This window comes from Zootoca vivipara, chromosome 7, assembly GCF_963506605.1.
Source record: "Zootoca vivipara chromosome 7, rZooViv1.1, whole genome shotgun sequence".
Lineage (NCBI taxonomy): Eukaryota > Metazoa > Chordata > Lepidosauria > Squamata > Lacertidae > Zootoca > Zootoca vivipara.
In genome coordinates, this window is record NC_083282.1 from 52,429,991 (window position 1) to 52,436,820 (window position 6,830).

At 48.3% G+C, this 6,830-nt stretch overlaps 1 protein-coding gene across 4 annotated transcripts in view; it reads left to right on the forward strand.

Annotated features, from left to right (window-relative positions):
* The first annotated feature begins 518 nt into the window (after positions 1-518).
* PPARD (peroxisome proliferator activated receptor delta) overlaps positions 519-6,830 on the forward strand; it is a 45,902-nt gene continuing 39,590 nt past the window's right edge. For 2 of the 4 annotated variants that reach the window (XR_009557916.1, XM_060277040.1), the window contains exon 1: positions 519-662. The gene's annotated coding sequence lies outside the window, so the exon portion shown is untranslated. The remainder of the gene's footprint in view (positions 663-6,830) is intronic. The other 2 variants (XM_060277041.1, XM_035122211.2) reach the window with 1 other exon arrangement.

Consider the following 6,830-nt stretch of genomic DNA (forward strand, 5'->3'; position numbering starts at 1 on the left):
AGCCAGGGGGCGGAAATCCAGGCTATGCCCATGACTGGGAATACTGGCTGTTGTGTATTGAGTGATTGAACCTGGGACTTCCTGCATGCAAAGCAGATGCTCATATACCCGCTTGAGTTCAGTGGGGCTTATTCCACGGAATAAGAGCCCCCTCAATTGAGTAGCCATAGCCTCAGTGATGCCTTCTACACCGCGACCAGATGCAGAAATTGACGCAAGTCCCTGGCCCTGTTTGCATCCGCGCCTGTCCCATGTCGGACCCAGCACTTCTCGCTCCCGCTTGAGCAACTCTCCGCCCTCGGACGGCCGCTTCCATGGAAGAACCCGCTGCCACTCGACGACCACTGGGGCGGGGGTTAGCCAGCCACAGGGTTGGCCTCCTCCTTTGCTGACGAAGAGAACCTTCTCTCCTTAGGGGGCGGGAACGGGCTTGGGCCGTCGTCGTGGCGATATGCTAATACCTCCCTCGCGCCTCTGACTGGCCAACCGGGGTGGCGATGCGCGGTGACGCCAGGCCCAGCGCGCGTGACGCGAGCGAGAGGGTGGGCGGGGACAAAAAAAGAGGAGAGATTGCTGTGGTTGTCGGGCCGGGTTGGGGTTTCTCATGACAAAAGTTCTGCGCCGAGGGCAGCCGGGGAGCGCGTGCCCTTCGTGGCCGGCAGGTGAGGTGGCGGGGGAAGCGGGCGGCGTTTCTAGGGCGGAGAAGGGACGGGGGGAGAGTTCTGTGTGGCGCGGGGCACCTCGCGAGACGGGGGCTTGGGGGGGTGGCGGTGCCCTGGGGTAGCTGCCGAGGCCTGTCCGCCTCCGGGGTGCCCAGTGGCCGCTGCTCCGGGTCAGCTGCAGCTGAGCTGGGCTCCGTTGCCTGGCTGCGTGCCTTGCCCGGTGACACCAGCACCCCGCTTCGCCCTCTGAGGCTTTGGGGGAAGGATGGAGGCACACGGCACAGGACAGCTGGTGCTCGCTTGTCCCTTCCTCCCGTCCCCCACCCCTCTTGGAAGGAGGGGGGGGGGAGGAAACAGAAATGCAAACCTGCGTCTTAGCTTTTCCTTCCCTTCCCTCCAGCCCACTTCTAGGTTATGCTGCTCCCTGGGCAACTCGCCCCCAACAACAAGCCCCCATTTTCCAAAATCCACCACCCCGTCCTGCCCCACCCATCAAAGCGAGTGGCGGATCGGGCGTGCTTGTTTCTGAGTAGCATGCTGTGGAGGATCGGGCCTCGTGGCGTTGAATGATCCGCTGCTTCCTCTCCTTGCTTGCTTGCCCTTTTCCCTCTCTCTGGGCATTGGAAGTAGAGAGGCTGAGGATTGGACTCGCTGGGCCCAGTCCCCTTTGCCTGGTGTGTCACCCAGAGGGAGTGGCAGCAGTATCCCCTCCTCGCCCTTCCCACTCAGAGGCAGGTGGCAAAAGGGCAGCTGATGCTACTACCTTTCCCAGCAAAGTAGGGAAGTGAGTGGCAGTGTAGGGAGGTGCAATGATAAGGGACTGGCCACACCACCCAGTCAAAGAGTGAAGTTAGCTGCTGTTGCCTTTGCCCACTTTTCTCTGTAGATGGCACTGCGGAGAGAAGTTGAGCCAGCTGAGATGCCCAGAGAAAATAGTGGCTATCCTGGCAGGAGTTGCTTGCTGGGAAGGAGGAGGCTCTGCAACACTTTCTGAGCTATCACCTTAATCCTCCTACCCTCTCTAGGGGGTGCAGTACTGTAGGTTTTGCCCAGTCCTCACCACTTGGGAACCCAGAATGGTTAAACTATTCCTGTGCATGGAATAGTTGCCTAATCCTCTCTCTCTGAGTGGCACACCAATGGGAATTGGGCCCAGGGATCCCAATCCTTATTCTCCCTACTGCAGTGACAAGAGGGACAATGAGAAAGGAACCATGAAGACCAGTCCTTCCTAGTATGCTACCCAGAGAGAGCAACCATGATCTGCCACCTCTGTCCGGCTGGTTATCCTCTTTTTAGTAGTGTAGTGTAGTGGACTGCATTGCTTTGATGGAGTATTGAGAGGGATGAATGAAAGTGGAAGCATGTGCTGGCAAACAGTCATACTACCAAGGCACAGAGGAGAAAAAACCCAAAGAACAGCTGTCAGCAAAAGTGATAGGAAGAGACAGAATAGTAATTTGTGCTTCACTCTGTTCTTATCCTGATATAGTTTTATCTTAGCCTGATATTCAAGATAAATTTAGAGTATTGAGTGGACTAAATAAAATACATTCCTGATTATGATACCTGATTCTAAATAATTGTTTTATGGAAAAAGATGTTTTAAAAGAACATTAGTTATTGCCCTTATTATTTGACAGTTGGAATCGTGATAAAATTATCCTTGCTAAAGTTCTTCTGGGATAGCTCTGCGGTAGATCATGAGACTCTTAATCTCAGTGTTGTGGGTTCAAGCCCCATGTTGGGTGAAAGATTCCTGCATTGCAGGGGGTTGGATTAGATGAACCTTGTGGTCCCTTCCAACTCTGCAATTCTATGATGTTAAAAAGATTTTGAAGAAAATGCTGTCATCTTTGATAGTTGCTGCTTCCTGAATTTTATTTACTTAAAGAAAAAGGTTCATATTTGTTATGGTGTAGAGCAGGCATCCCCAAACTGCGGCCCTCCAGATGTTTTGGCCTACAACTCCCATGATCCCTAGCTAACAGGACCAGTGGTCAGGGATGATGGGAATTGTAGTCCAAAACATCTGGAGGGCCAAAGTTTGGGGATGCCTGGTGTAGAGTCCTTCAAAATGCTCTGGTTTGCTTCTGGTTTTGGTGCCTATCTTGTGAAAAATCCCTAAACCGAAGATGGTGAAGCTCCCATCGGTGGACCAAACTGGGCCCAGCACAGAGTCCCAGACCCAGTTTGGTCATCGAGGACATCTCCAAACCACCCACATCTGGCCTATATGTGACATCAGGTGTCGGGCTGGTATAGACATGCCTTCAAATGAACATTGGGGAGCTTAATCTGTAAGCTCCTGGTTATTCCTTTGCTTGGAGCAAAGGACTCTCCCATTACCCATAATGACATCGTGGGATTGACAAGTGGGTTGCCCTGTTAATCTGTCAAAGTTGGCCTGCAGGTTGGCGAAAAAGGTTCTCCACCTTTGCTCAAAGCCTTCACATGATGCTTGGAGGTGTTTGTTCAGTATCTGCTGTCTTCTTTTAGCAACCTGTGCTCCACTAATATCTGATTTTGATTGTGCCCTATCAGCCTGCCCTATCTTATATCTTATAGGTATCTTATAGAGAGCATGGATGGGCAGAAGGTAGATCTAGATCTCTGGGTGATTTGCAGTATAAGCAAAGGTTTCTGGCTCACAATTGCCTAACAACCACAACTTTTCCTCCCCACTCCCCCCACTACAGTTAAGTTGCTGAAAATGAAAGTTTGGGGAATACCAGGAGAGGTTTTTTCTGAGAAAGGACTTCTTAGCTTGGTTTTGATACTAATAACGAATTCCTGGCTAAGCATTTTTTGGGTGTGACCTGTACCCTAATTCTTAGCATAGTGTTGCCCATCACCCAAGCAGTGTGAGATTCCCAGGGTTTGTGGTGTCTTTATGATATATGGCTTATTCACACATATATACGGTACTATCTGAGCCTATGATGAAGGGGTTCACAGCATTAACACCCCAAAAGGATTTTGTTTCTCCCATTGTCAAAGCCTTGGATTCAAGCAGAGATCCGGCATAGCGCTCTCTCTCTCTCTCTCTCTCTCTCTCTCTCTCTCTCTCTCTCTCTCTCTCTCTCTCTCACACACACACACACACACACACACACTGTTTGCTGCTTTGCTTCTAGGTCACATCACAGCAAACTCTGCTCTGAACCCAGGCTTTGTCCTCCTAACGATTTAAGAGTTGAAGGTGGGGCCCCACCCATTTGCGTCTGGCACAGAGCCGGCATTCCTTTGTTGTTTTAATGGCCCATAATCCAGGCGATCACCTCAGCAGGAAGCTCACCTGGTTTGATTAGCTTTGAGCACTTGCTGGATCCAGGGATTAGAGGAGTCTGGCACCCACAAACTCATAAATGTTCATCTGCCTAAACCACTATTTTGAACCTGGTTCCAACTGGTAGATTCCAGGTTTCTAGCAAAAAACAAATAGTTCCTGCAAATCTGAAATCTGCCCATCCCTAACAGGGCTCATGTTCAATTCAACGATGTAGAGATGAAGCCAGATGTATTAAAATTATATAAAAAAATGAGGAAAATATATAAAGTTGACAAAGAAGCTTAGTTGTGTTGAATTTCTTGTATTTGTTTTAATATTTCTCAGCTTGCCCACCACATAGCTTTCCCTACTGGCTCTTGCTGCTTTTTTTGCCTAGGTTTCATAAACCTCATTGGAAATTCTTCAAGAAAGATTGTTTGTGGTTAGTTTTTGTGTGTTTGAAAGAAGACTTGGATTAAAGTTTCAATAGAAGCCCACTTGGTTTGTAGAGATTGAGAAGGGGTAAATTGAAAGACATACCGGTAATGCAGAGACATGCTGCCAACTGACAATCCTGTACAGCATTACAATAGTGATTTGTGAAAGAATTGGAAGTTAGAGCAGGAAGGTGGCTAATTTCCCCTGTGTAACATATACATATGTAGGAAACAGAGAGAGGAGTCCTTAGAGATCCCTTGAAAGAGATGGAAACATGGGGCTGCTTATTTTTATTGAATCACTTTCCTTTATTTATTTTATTGCATCACTTTCCTTGGGAAGATTGTACTGTATACAGGAGATTTACAATGTGCCCATGATACTTATCTGTTACATACATGCAAACTTAGCACCGGGAAGAAGCTATAAGGCAGACTTAACACAGCATCAGTCCTCCAAAGCAACAGCAGACTTCCAATACTATTTCTTGCCAGGCAGCTGCAAGGACTCAACTTGCCCTCTTTTGCTGGATATATTTAAACTACTTATACCTAACTTTTCAGTTCCCGCACGGGAACATGGGATGTGACGAAAACATTCTAGTGGCTTTGTGGTAGCCACCAGCCATCAAAATAAATTGAGCAAACACCTTAAAGTTAATTAGCTACACAAGAGCTGGACGGGAGGATCTGTGGGCCTTCCAAATCAACCCCATCCAGCATGGTCAGTGATCAAGGATAATGGGAGTTATAGTCCAACAGTGTTTGGTAGACTAACAAGTTTCCCACTCCTGGCCAAGTAGGAAGGTCATTCTCAAGCTTTGCATGACAGAAAATGCCACTAACAGGAACCATATTTTGAATTGGGCAATGAAGGGCCAGCGTCATTGTCTGAAACTTCTCACAAGGGAGTGAGTCAGTGGACAAGGTCAAAGGGTTCTTTAACTTCTTTCTCCCCAGCATCAACAGTGAATGCTCGAAACTTCTCCTTAATGTGCACCTTAGCTCATTCTGTCCATGAGCTAAGACAATGAAAAACAACATTGAGCACTGAGGAATAGAAAACACATATAAACTTTGGTTTTGTTCACAATTTGGGCCCTTGTTTTCTCTCTGTGATAAGAGGGGGCCCATACTTTATGTTTACGTACCTTTAGGTATTTTTTTTATATTTTCTCTCCTCTCCCATTCTATCCTACAGTAATTACAATCCTGTGAGACAGCTGAAACTTAGAGAATGTGTGTGAATAGAGCAGTGTTTCTCAACCTTTTTTGGGCCACGGCACACTTGTTCCGTGAAAAAAATCACGAGGCACACCACCATTAAAAAAGTTAAAAAAATTAACTCTGTGCCGCCCTATATTGACTATAATTATGACTGTAAGAAACACTTGCCAATTGCTGTGTTGGTTGCAATCTCCTGTAATAAGGCTTCACAAGCCGTCTGGCGGGTTAGTGTTGTCTATTGGCGGCCGCCAGGCTCGTTTGCACTGAGCTTTGGGAAAGAGGAGGAGAAATATTGCTTTCCGGCGGATCAGTGTTGTTTATTGGCGGCCGCCAGGCACGTGACAATGCAAATCGCCCTTCTCGTCGCCGCACGTCGCGGCACACCAGCCAGCGTCTCGCGGCACACTAGTGTGCCACAGAACAGCGGTTGAGAAACGCTGGAATAGAGTTCAGAGCTAACAAGTGAGCTTCATTGATGAACAGGGAATTGAGGCAGCACCATACTTGAAATGTTCCCTCAGCCTCCCCTCCTTGGAAGTCCTCTGGGCTGCCGCAGCTGCTGCCCCTTGTCTCTGAACTGTCCCCCTGCCCCAAAGAGAGGTGCATCCTCACACTGCCCCACAGGGGCCTGGGAAGCACCCCCTGGCCTGCCCCAGAGGCACCATTCACCTTGGGAGCTTGTAGTTAGGGCTGCTGCAACAAACAGCCGTACAAACCTTTGGGAGGCATAGACGTAAGAGGGAATCAGAGGAGGGATTAAAGGAAAGAGGGATGGAGGCCAGTGTTGCCTGTGGCACCTCGACCATCATTCAAGGCACCCCAGCGTGCCATGGCACACTGGTTGAAAACCACTGCCTTAAAAGCTCTTCAGCTCTATAACTAGATCCTTAATAAGCATCCATCTAAGTGCACAAGAAAAACATAGCTATGTAGCCAGAATATGACGGGGGAGTTTGTGGGCCTCCAGATGTTGTTGGACTCCATCTGCCATCAACCACAACCAGTGTGGTTATTGATGATGCAAAATGTAATCCAAGCGTATCTGGAGGGCCATGGGTTCCTCATCCCTCTATTTGTGTATCTCTCTCTATTTATATAAAGCAAATCCTAAAGCTCTGCTTGTTTGGAATGAAGCCCAGTTCAGTACATTTTTCTTCGCACATGCTTCAAATTGCAACCTTTTTTTTGGTGCCTTTTATGCATGGAGTTGAAACGTGTTTTGCTCTCTTGCAG